The following is a 10,948-nucleotide window of genomic DNA, read 5'->3' as shown; positions in this document are numbered from 1 at the left end:
GTATGATGTTGGCTGTGGGTTTGTCATAGATGGCCTTTATCATGTTGAGGTATGTTCCCTGTATTCCCACTTTGCTGAGAGTTTTGATCATGAATGGGTGCTGGATTTTATCAAATGCTTTTCAGCATCTATTGAAATTATCATGTGGTTTTTCTCCTTCCTTTTGTTTATGTGATGAATCACATTGATTAATTTGCAAATATTGTACCAGCCTTTCCTCCCAAGAATAAATCCCCTTGATCATGGTATATAATTTTTTTCATATATTGCTGGATCCGGTTTGCTAATATTTTGTTGAGGATTTTTGCATCTAAATTCATCAGGGATATTGGCCTATAATTTTCTTTCTTTGTGTTGTCTTTGCCTGGTTTTGGAATCAGAATTATGCTCGGCTCATAAAAGGGGGCTTGGAAGTCTTCCTTCCCCTTGAATTTTTTGAAATAGCTTGAGAAGGATAGGAGTTAGTTCTTCTTTTGTGTGTGTGTGTATTTTTCTGAAGTTGGAAATGAGGAGGTAGTCAGACAGACTCCAGCATGTGCCCAACCGGGATCCACCTGGCATGCCCACCAGGGGGCGATGCTCTGCCCATCTGAGGCGTTGCTCTGTTGCATCCAGAGCCATTCTAGTGCCTGAGGTAAAGGCCACAGAGCCATCCTCAGCACCCAGGCAAACTTTGCTCCAATGGAGCCTTGACTGCGGGAGGGGAAGAGAGAGACAGAGAGGAAGGAGAGGGGAGGGGTGGAGAAGCAGATGGGCGCTTCTCCTATGTGCCCTGGCTGGGAATCGAACCCAGGACTCCTGCATGACAGGCCAACGCTCTACCACTGAGCCAACTGGCCAGGGCCATTTCTTCTTTGAATAGTTGGTAGAATTCACTTGTGAAGCCAACAGGCCCAGGACTTTTTTGAAGGGGGGGAGTTTTTTGATAACTGTTTTGATCCCATTTGTTGTAATTGGTCTGTTTAGGTTTTCTGATTCTTCCAGATTAATTTTTGGAAGATTATATGTTTTAAGGAATTTGTCCATTTCATCTAAGTGGTCTAGTTTTTTGGCATACAGTTCTTCATAGTATTTTCTTACAATATTTTGTATTTCTGTTGTGTCAGTTGTTATTTCTCCACTCTCATTTCTAATTTTATTTATTTGAGTCCTCTCTCTTTTTTTCTTGGTGAGTCTGGTTAAAGTTTCATCGATCTTGTTTACCTTTTCAAAGAACCAGCTCCTGGTTTCATTGATACTCTAGTTCTTTTAGATTCAGGATCAAGTTGTTTATTTGAGCTTTTTCTAGCTTCTTAAGGTATGCCTGTAATGCTATGAACTTCCCTCTCAGGACTGCTTTTGCTGTGTCCCATAAATTTTGAGTTGATGTATGCTCCTTATCATTCATTTCTAAAAATTTTTTTATTTCTTCTTTGATCTCATTGTTAACCCATTCGTTATTTAATAACATGCTATTTAGTTTCCAAGTTTTTGAGTATTTTTCAGTTTTTCTGTTGTGCTTGATTTCTAGTTTCATGCCATTGTGATCAGAGAAAGTGCTCAATATGATTTCAATCTTCTTAAATTTGTTCAGACCACTTTTGTGCCCTAACATGTGGTTTATCCTAGAGAATGTACCATGAGCACTTGAAAAGAATGTATATTCTGCTGCTTTAGGGTGAAAGGTTCTGAAGATATCTATTAAATCAAGTTGATCTAGTGTGTCCTTTAAGTCTGCTATTTCTTTGTTAATTTTCTTTCTTGAGGATCTATCTAGTGATGTTAGTGGGGTTTTGAAATCCCCTACTATTATAGTATTGCTGTTGATCTCGTCCTTTAAATCCATCAAAGTCTGCTTTATATATTTAGGTACTCCTATATTAGGTGCGTAGATATTTATAATGGTTATAACTTCCTGTTGGATTGCTCCCTTTATCATTATGTAGTGACCTTCTTTATCTCTTACTATAGCCTTTATTTTAAAGTCCATTTTGTGTGATATAAGTATTGCTACCCCAGCTTTTTTTTCATTTCCATTTGCATGAAATATTTTTTCCATCCTTTTATCTTCAGTCTATGTGCATCTTTTGTTTTAAGGTGTGTCTCTTGTAGACAGCATATGTATGGGTCCTGTTTTCTTATCCATGCAACTACCCTATGTCTTTTGATTGGATTATTTAATCCATTTACATTTAAGGTTATTATTAATATGTAGTTGTTTATTGCCATTTTATTCTTTAGACTGTGTTCCTCTTTTGCTATATTCTTTTTCCCCTTTGATCTGATTACAACAGGCCCCTTAGCATTTCTTGCAGCCTTGGTTTGGTTGTAGTGAATTCCTTGAGTTTTTTTTTTTTTGTCTGGAAAGATTTTTATTTCTCCTTCAATTTTAAACGATAGCCTTGCTGGATAAAGTAGTCTTGGTTGTAGGCTCTTGTTCTCCATTACTTTGAATATTTCTTGCCATTCCCTTCTGGACTCAAGTGTTTCTGTTGAGAAGTTGGAAGGCATTCTTATGGGGCTCCTTTGTAGGAGATAGCCTTTTTTTCTCTAGCAGCTTTTAATATTTTCTCTTCATCACTTAGCTTTGGTATTTTAATTATGATGTGTCTTGGTGTACATTTCTTTGGGTTTCTCTTTAATGGAGTTCTCTGTGCTTCTTCAACTTGTGAGACATTTTCTTGCCTTAATTTAGGGAAGTTTTCAGCTATGATATGTTTGAACAAAGTCTCTATCCCTTGTTCTTTCTCTTCTTCTTCAGGAACCCCTATGATGCGGATGTTATTTCTCTTCATATTGTCACAGAGCTCTCTTAAGAGTTTCCTCTGACTTTTTGAGTCTCTTTTCCTTTTTTTGCTTTGCTTCCATGCCTTCATTTATCTTGTCCTCTAACTCGCTGATTCAATTCTCAGCTTCATCCATCCTGCTTTTAATTCCTTCCATTGTGTTCTTCATTTCTGATATTGTATTTGTCATTTCCGACTGATTCTTTTTTATTATTTCACTGTCGTTTTTTATATTTGCTAACCCTTTATTTTATCCCAATGACCATCTATTGTTGTTCTAAGATCTTTGAGTATGCTAACAATCATTTTAAACTCTGCATCTGGTAATTTGGTTATATCTGATTCATTCAGGTCCTTTTCTGGGGATTTCTCTTGATTCTTTTGTGTTGCATTTCTCTGCCTTCTCATCTTGTCTGTGTAAAATAAGGTTTTTGCCACTCTAGTCTACTGGGTGTGGCCTCTGTGTTCCCTAGGTGTGGTCTGTCTGCAGGCCTGCAACCCCCTCTGCTGCTGCTGCCTAGTGCATTTGGGTATGGGTGTTGCCTGTACCAGCCCACTGGGGCTGTTGCTGTGGTTTCAGCCTCTCCTTCATGGGTCGGGCTGTGATCGTGTGCTCAGGTGTACAAGCCTCTGTGGCCTTGGCCTTTGCCCCGCCCTTGTGGGTGGGGTTATGTTCGGCCCTGAGGGCAGGGTTGAGCACCTTTGCTCAGCTGTGGGTCTCCACCTGATTTCAGGATTTTGCCCTCCCTTCTGCAGGAGGAGCCCGCTCATGGGACGGTTGCAAGCCTTGGTTCCATGGGCTGGGTTGGGCTGCGTACCCACACTCAGTTGTGGGACTCTGCCTGTTCTGGGCTTTCGCTCCACTCCCGCATCAAGCCACAAGCCTCAGTTCTGTGGACGAGGCAAGGCTGCACTCTTGCGCCCTTACTCAAGGTGGGTCTTTGCCCCTTCCAGGGCTCCTGCCCTTCCCCTGTGGGCTGGATTGCAGGTAGCCTGCTGGGCTTGACCACTTTGCAGCGTCCCCTCCTCCCCAGCCAGGCAAGATGGAGCTCACATCTGGGCCTCAGTTGTGACCAGCCAGCTTCCGCCGTAGCCGACAGAACCATGCTTCCGTGTCCTGCCACTGCCCGCTCTCGGGAGAGCCCTCAGCCATGTGGGTGGGGGTGCTGCAGCTTAGACCCTAACACTCACTACTGTAGTTCCACAAGCTCCCTCCTTCTAAGCGACTCTGCTCTAAGTACCACGGGAGAGCTTGTTTGACTGGTGTTCCTGCTTCCCTTTGCTGGTATTGCTGTTTCCAGGGGAAATATTCACTTCAGATTTGGGGAGTGACTTGTCCCAGGGGTTAGGGTGGCTGTCTCTCAAAGTGTATCTCCCTGTGCCTCCTAGATTACACTCTCTTCCTACTGCTCCAGTTCTCTCCTCTCTCTCCATCCCCCAGAGCCCTGGGTGAGTGGTTGTGAGAGAGGTTTTCTGCGCGGTCCCTTTAAGAAGAATCCTGGGTCTGAGAAATCAGTCTCTTTCTCACAAACAGTATCCTGACTTGTTTCCAGCTAAATACTGTCCATATGCCTCTTCTAGGCTCTGGGGCTGCAGGCTGGGGCTTTGTTCCTGGGACTCAGGACCCTTCCCTCTCTGCTAAACTCACTTCCTGCCATGCGAGTCTTTCCAGGCTGTCATTTGCTCCGGGGAGCTGGCCAGCCCTCTCTACATTTCTGCTTTTCCTACCAGTCTCGGTGTGGCTTCTTCAGTGTTCCTTGGTTGAAGAGTCCTCTTAGTTTAGTCCAAAGTTGGTTTTTCCATATGATGGTTCTTAAAATTAAGTTGTAATCCACTTTGGTTCTGGGAGGTGGAAGTTGGTATGTCTGCCTACTCCATCGTCATCTTGTCACTGCTGTAGTTACTAATCTTATTTATTCTTTTTAAAAATAACTCTCACATCCATTCTTTCCATTTGTGTCCTACTAGAACTGCCAGTGGTTCAGGTCCTCTTCATTTCTCCACTGGTGAAATACAAGAGCCTTCTAACTTGCTGCTTCATACTTTTCAGTCCTATCCACAACTTTGTTATATCATATGTCATACTGTTTTGAAATTTATTAACCTAAGTGTATATGTTTTCCATTAGAGTACAAAAAAAAAGCAGGTATGGGATTCCCTGAAGGTTCATCAAACCGGTATGCACTGCCAAATATTCTCTAGTTTATTCACTCTATCTTACACCACCACTTTTTCCTTTTCTACTGGACCATTTCCATCAGCATACAAGAATGCTGTATTTTTCCTCATCCTAAAAAAAATCTACCCTTGTCTCCACATACCTCTTCATAGCAAAACTCAAAAACTTCTCTGCTCCCTTTTATAGTAAAACTTAAAAGAATTATATAGACTCATCTTATCTATTTCTTCACTTTAATTCTGGCTTTTATCTCCATTATTTCACTAAAAAATCATTTGTCTAGGTCACCAAATCCAATAGTCAACTCTTCATGCTCAACTCACTTGATGTATTGGTAACATTTGACATGGTTGATAATAGTGTCTTGAAATATTCAAAATACTTCCTTAAATTTCCTCTTATCTTAGTGGGTATTCCTTTTCAGTACCTTTTGCTAACTCTACCTTTTACAGATTTTTAAATCGTGACTATCTCAGTCTAAGAATCTCTTTTTTTGTTGTTGTTTGTATTCATTTCCTACAGAATCTCCAGTTGTATGGTAATATGTATATGCTGACGATTTTAAAACGTACATTTTCAGTTTGAACTTCTTCCTTGAAGTTCATGCTCTGTGATCAATTACCTATTTGATATGTCCTTTTGAATTTCTATTAAATGTCTCAAACTTACCAAGGTCAAGCAGAATTTTGTTGCTCCTCGTCACTTTCCTCTCAACTTGTTCCTCATGAAGTCTTTTGCATTTCAGTCAATAGTACTCTTGTTCATCTAGTTGTATGGGCCAAAACCTCAAAGTCTTTCATTTCTTTTCTGTGATTCTTCTCACATCTCTCATCCAACCACTGACAAATCCTCTTAGTGCCAACATCAAAGTATATGACAGATCTGAATGACTCTTATCATATTCACTGCTACTACTCTAGTTTAAGCTACTATCAATACTCAAATGGACACAACAATTGCCTCTTAGTTTCTTTGCTTCTATTCTTGTCACCTTAAGACTCTTTTCCACACAACCATCTAGAGCAATGGTAGTCAACCTGGTCCCTACTACCCACTAGTGGGCGTTCCAGCTTTCATGGTGGGCAGTAGCAGAGCAACCAAAGTATAAATAAAAAGATAGATTTAACTATAGTAAGTTGTTTTATAAAGATTTATTCTGCCAAACTTAGTGAAAATCTGACATAAAGTACTTGGTAAGTAATTATTATTATATGCTTTAACTTGCTTTATAAATTTTATAAAGTAAAGTTACTTCCCTACTTTATAAATCACCATTACCATGGAACCAGTGGGCGGTTAGAAAATTTTACTACTAACAGAGATACAAAAGTGGGCGGTAGGTATAAAAAGGTTGACTACCCCTGATCTAGAGAATTCCATTAAGTTTGTCATTCATAACCCATCACTCTTGTTCATGAATTATCCAAAAATAGGTGATTACAAGAAACCTAAAGTTTTTAATTTAGTTTATCCAGTATGATCTGGCTTTAGGCAGTCTAGTTGTAAACCCCTCCTTTTCATTCTTGTACTTACTGCTCTGGACACATTGACCTGCTTGATATTTTTCAAATATGCTCTTTTTACTGTCTCAGAGCCTTTGCACTTGCTCTTCTATCTCTCTGAAATGCTCTAATTCCGGATAGTTCAATGGCTCCTTCAACGTGATTTCAGGTCTCAAATACTATATTCTCAGAGAGACTTTCTTTGACAGCCTATATAAAATGCCTATTCAACCTTTCCCCCATTTCCATCTTTGTATCCATTTATTCTGCTTAGTTTTCTTTATAGTACTTGCCACTACTATATATATAATTACATTATTTATATTACAAATATATATAATACTAATTATATGTATAAATATATTATATATATATCATTAATTGTATATATAATTACATTATATTATAGAGTAGTCCCCCCCATCTGTGTTTTCACTTTATTCGGTTTCAGTTACTCTGGTCAGTCAGCCTTGGTTCAAAAATACTAACTAAAAAATTATAGAACGAAACAATTCATAAGTTTTAAATTGCATGCCCATCTGAGTATCATGATAAAATCTTGCATTTTCCTGCTCTCTCTTGCCCGGGTCATGAATCATCCTTTTGTCTAGTGTTTCCAAGCTGTATACACTACCCACCTATTAGTCACTTAGTATATCTGTCTAGGTTATCAGATCAGTTATCAGATATTGTAAGACAGAGTGACCACATTCAATTAATTATTACAGTATATTGTTATAATTGTTCTATGTTATTATTAGCTGTTATTAGCCTCTTATTGTGTATAAATTAGAAATTAAACTTCATCATAGGTATGGTGCATAAGGAAAAAAAGTACATATAGGGTTTGGTACTATCCATGGTTTCAGATATCATTGGGGTCTTGGAGCGTATCCCCCATGGATAATGGGGGACTGCTATACATTTGTTTGATCGATTATTGTCTAGTTTGTCCACAAAATGTGATTCTCTTCCTGACTGCCTCTTATCAGTCTTCTCTAGCTCATCTAGGCCCCATTTTGGGGCATGTGCTCAAGAACCCAGTTTTTTTGTTTGTTTGTTTTGTTTTTAAGAACCCATTTTTTTTTCTGAAGTTGGAAACGGGGAGGCAGTCAGACAGATTCCCACATGTGCCTGACCGGGATCCACCTGGCATGCCCATCAGGGAGCTATGCTTTGCCCATCTGGGGCATCACTCTGTCACAACCAGAGCCATTCCAGTGCCTGAGGCAGAGGCCACAGAGCCATCCTCAGCGCCCAGGCCATCTTTTGCTCCAATGGAGCCTCGGCTGTGTGAAGGGAAGAGAGAGACCGAGAGGAAGGAGAGGGGGAGGGGTAAAGAAGCAGACGGGCGCCTTTCCTGTGTGCCCTGGCCGGGAATCGAACCTGAGACTCCTGCACGCCAGGCTGACGCTCCACCACTGAGCCAACCGGCCAGAGCCTAAGAACCCAGTTTTAACAAGAGTCCTTCTAAGTTAGTGTAGCCAGGATAATCATTGTCAATATCCAGCAAAATTCTTTTTTTTTTTTCCAGAGACAGACAGAGTCAGAGAGAGGGATAGATAGACAGGAATGGAGAGATGAGAAGCATCAATCATGTTTTTCATTGCGACACCTTAGTTTTTCATTGATTGCTTTCTCATATGTGCCTTGACTGCGGGCCTTCAGCAGACCGAGTAACCCCTTGCTCGAGCCAGCAACTTTGGGTCCAAGCTGGTGAGCTTTTGCTCAAACCAGATGAGCCCATGCTCAAGCTGGCGACCTTGGGGTCTCAAACCTGGGTCCTCCGCATCCCAGTCTGATGCTCTATCTACTGCACCACTGCCTGGTCAGGCCCAGCAAAATTCTTTATTGTTAACTCTTTGGCTTGCCTTCAGCAAGGATCCTGTTAGGTCAGTTTAGCAATGAATTACCCTATCCTTTTAGTAATTTCCACCACTGACCCTACCACCCTGTTCCTTGGCTATAAATTCCCACTTTTCTTTATTGATTCAGAGTTAAGAGCAATCTCTCACCTCTACTGCAAAACCCCATTGCAGTTCTCATATCTATCACAGGAATCCTGCACAAAGCAGGCCTTACCTTCTTTAACAATGGCATAATTAATTTTTTCTTTAACAAATGTTAACGTCAATGGTAAACAAGACACACTATCTATCATGACTGTCTTAGTCTTATCACATATATGTCCAGTGCCTAGACTAGTGCTGAGCACTCAGCAGGCATCAAATGTATCTTTGTGCGATGAATAAATATATTTAGAACAAGGAACAAGATACTAAAAAAAAAAATTCTGGGAATCTTTAATTGGTGGAATAGCTGCTTGTATACCACTTTTAAAGCATTTCAATATTTTAAAATTTAAGGGTGAAAGTTTATTAATCAATACTTTATTACTTTATTAAGACTTTTAATTTCATAGAATCAGAATCTCAAAGTTAAGAGCTCTTAAAGGACACATAGTATAAGCCAATATTCTAATTTAAAAAATAAATTGAATTCTCTGGCTGCTATTGTTAGAAGATCTTTATTCTTGGAGAGAGAATTATTTTATTATTTACAAAGCATTTGGAAATTACTTAATTATCTTAAGTGTGCACTAATTAATCATATCAAAGCTTTGTAGCTATTGTTAACAGGATTGAGTCAATGGCCAAAATATTAACACCCACTTGAGGTCATTAAAGGTGTATTATAGAGGACTTCAAATAATAATATGTATACTGTATAGTTTTGTTAAGGGTTGTTTAATTCTAAAGTGCAGTCATAATAAAAATGCTAATAAATTCAAGGCAACATTGGTATCTCCCAGTCAAACCTTAGAAGTTTAAAGTGTTCATTCAGTATAGATAGGCACTGAATCCATGCAAATATGTGGGGGGGAGTAATTGATTTAACTGATCTAAAAGTGTGTTTGAGCTTTTTCCAGACAAGCTGTCAACACACACATGAAGCAACAGTCAAACAATGCTGTCAGATTCATACTATTTATGCAGCAACGCAAACAACCTTTGTTATTCCAATCAATGTATCTGCTTATGGAGGAAATCTGATCCAAAATGTTTTATTTTTTCTCAGCTACACTGAAAATTACAATGTTGACTCATACTGAAGCAATTTAGAAGTGTATGCAGCCACAAAATGAGTTATGTTAAGTTTAATATCTGTTACTAGGGTACCTGCTAAAAACTACATTTTTTTATTATTGAATTTATTGGGGTGATACTGGTAACAAAATTATACAGGTTTCAGGTACACAACTCTACAACACATCTCTGTACACTGTGTTGTGTGTTCACCACTTCAAGTCAAATCTCTATCTGTCGCCATTTATCCTCCGCATACTCTCCTCCCCTTTCCAACACTGCCCCTCCCCCAGCAATCACCACACTGTTGTCCTCGTTCATGAGTTTCCTCTTTTTTGCTTGATTTTTCCACCCCTTCATGCAGCCCCCCCACAGCTGTCACCTTGCTCTCTATCTAATCTGTCTCTATTTTGCTTATTGGTTCATTTTGCTACTTAGATTCCACATAGAAGTGAATTCATATGGTACTTGTACTTGGACTTTCTCTGGGTGGCTTATTTCACTTAGCATAATGTTTGCCAGGTTCATTAATGCTATTGCAAAGGGTAAGATTTCCTCTTTTTTGTTTTATTGTATTCCAAGTAGTATTCCATTGTGTACATATTACATTTCCTTGAAAGGGTTTTAATTATTGCATCTACTTATCTTTTTGAAGGGGTTGGGCCAGGCAATATTCTCTCAACATTACAAACCAATAATAATAAATGTCAAGAGGTAAATGTGTGTAGAAAAAAATAATATTCTAATATTAGTTTGTTGAGATATCTTGGACTATAGACTAGCCTAAAATACTTTATAGTAATCTCCCTTTTTCCTTTGATAGCTTCATTCTAAAATGAGCATTAGGATTTGGGAGGTGAATTTCCTAACAAAGGGAAATAGAACTTTAAATGTAATCCAGTTGAACACTATTAGTTTTACCAATGAGATGTGAAATTATCTGTTTAAGGACATTGCTTCATGGCTAATGTGGGACATGAACTCAGGAGTTTTATTTCTAAATACTGTGCTTTATCTACAACATCATACTACTTCTTATGATCAAGAATACTTATTGAGCCAAATCCAACAGAGTTTGGGATATCCAACAAGTAAAATGGCCCAGCTGTTTCACAAATAAATGACATTTTTTAAAAAGAGGGGGAGGAGAAATCATCATATATTAAAAGACATATCAGAACTACATCAACAAAATGGTAACTGTAGACTTTCTTTTTTATCTTGTTGAGAATAAACCAAAAGTAAAACTGTATTTTTAAGACAATGAGGGGAAATTGAACAAAGTGGTATTCCATAATAGCAAGGAATTATTGTTAAGTTTAGTAGCTATAATTAGTGGTAGTATGCTTACGCTAAAAACAAGTTCTTATCTGTTAGAGCTATACACCAGTACTTAGCAGTGAAATAATCTATCTG

At 38.9% G+C, this 10,948-nt stretch overlaps 1 non-coding gene across 1 annotated transcript; it reads right to left on the bottom strand.

Moving 5' to 3' along the window:
* Positions 1 to 768: 768 nt before the first annotated feature.
* TRNAD-GUC (transfer RNA aspartic acid (anticodon GUC)) lies at positions 769 to 844 on the bottom strand. Its single transcript has one exon. It is a non-coding gene; the product is annotated as a tRNA-Asp (tRNA).
* Between the last annotated feature and the right edge of the window lie 10,104 nt (positions 845 to 10,948).

Source organism: Saccopteryx bilineata, chromosome 3 (genome assembly GCF_036850765.1).
Source record: "Saccopteryx bilineata isolate mSacBil1 chromosome 3, mSacBil1_pri_phased_curated, whole genome shotgun sequence".
NCBI lineage: Eukaryota > Metazoa > Chordata > Mammalia > Chiroptera > Emballonuridae > Saccopteryx > Saccopteryx bilineata.
This window is presented reverse-complemented; position numbering and strand designations above follow the sequence as displayed.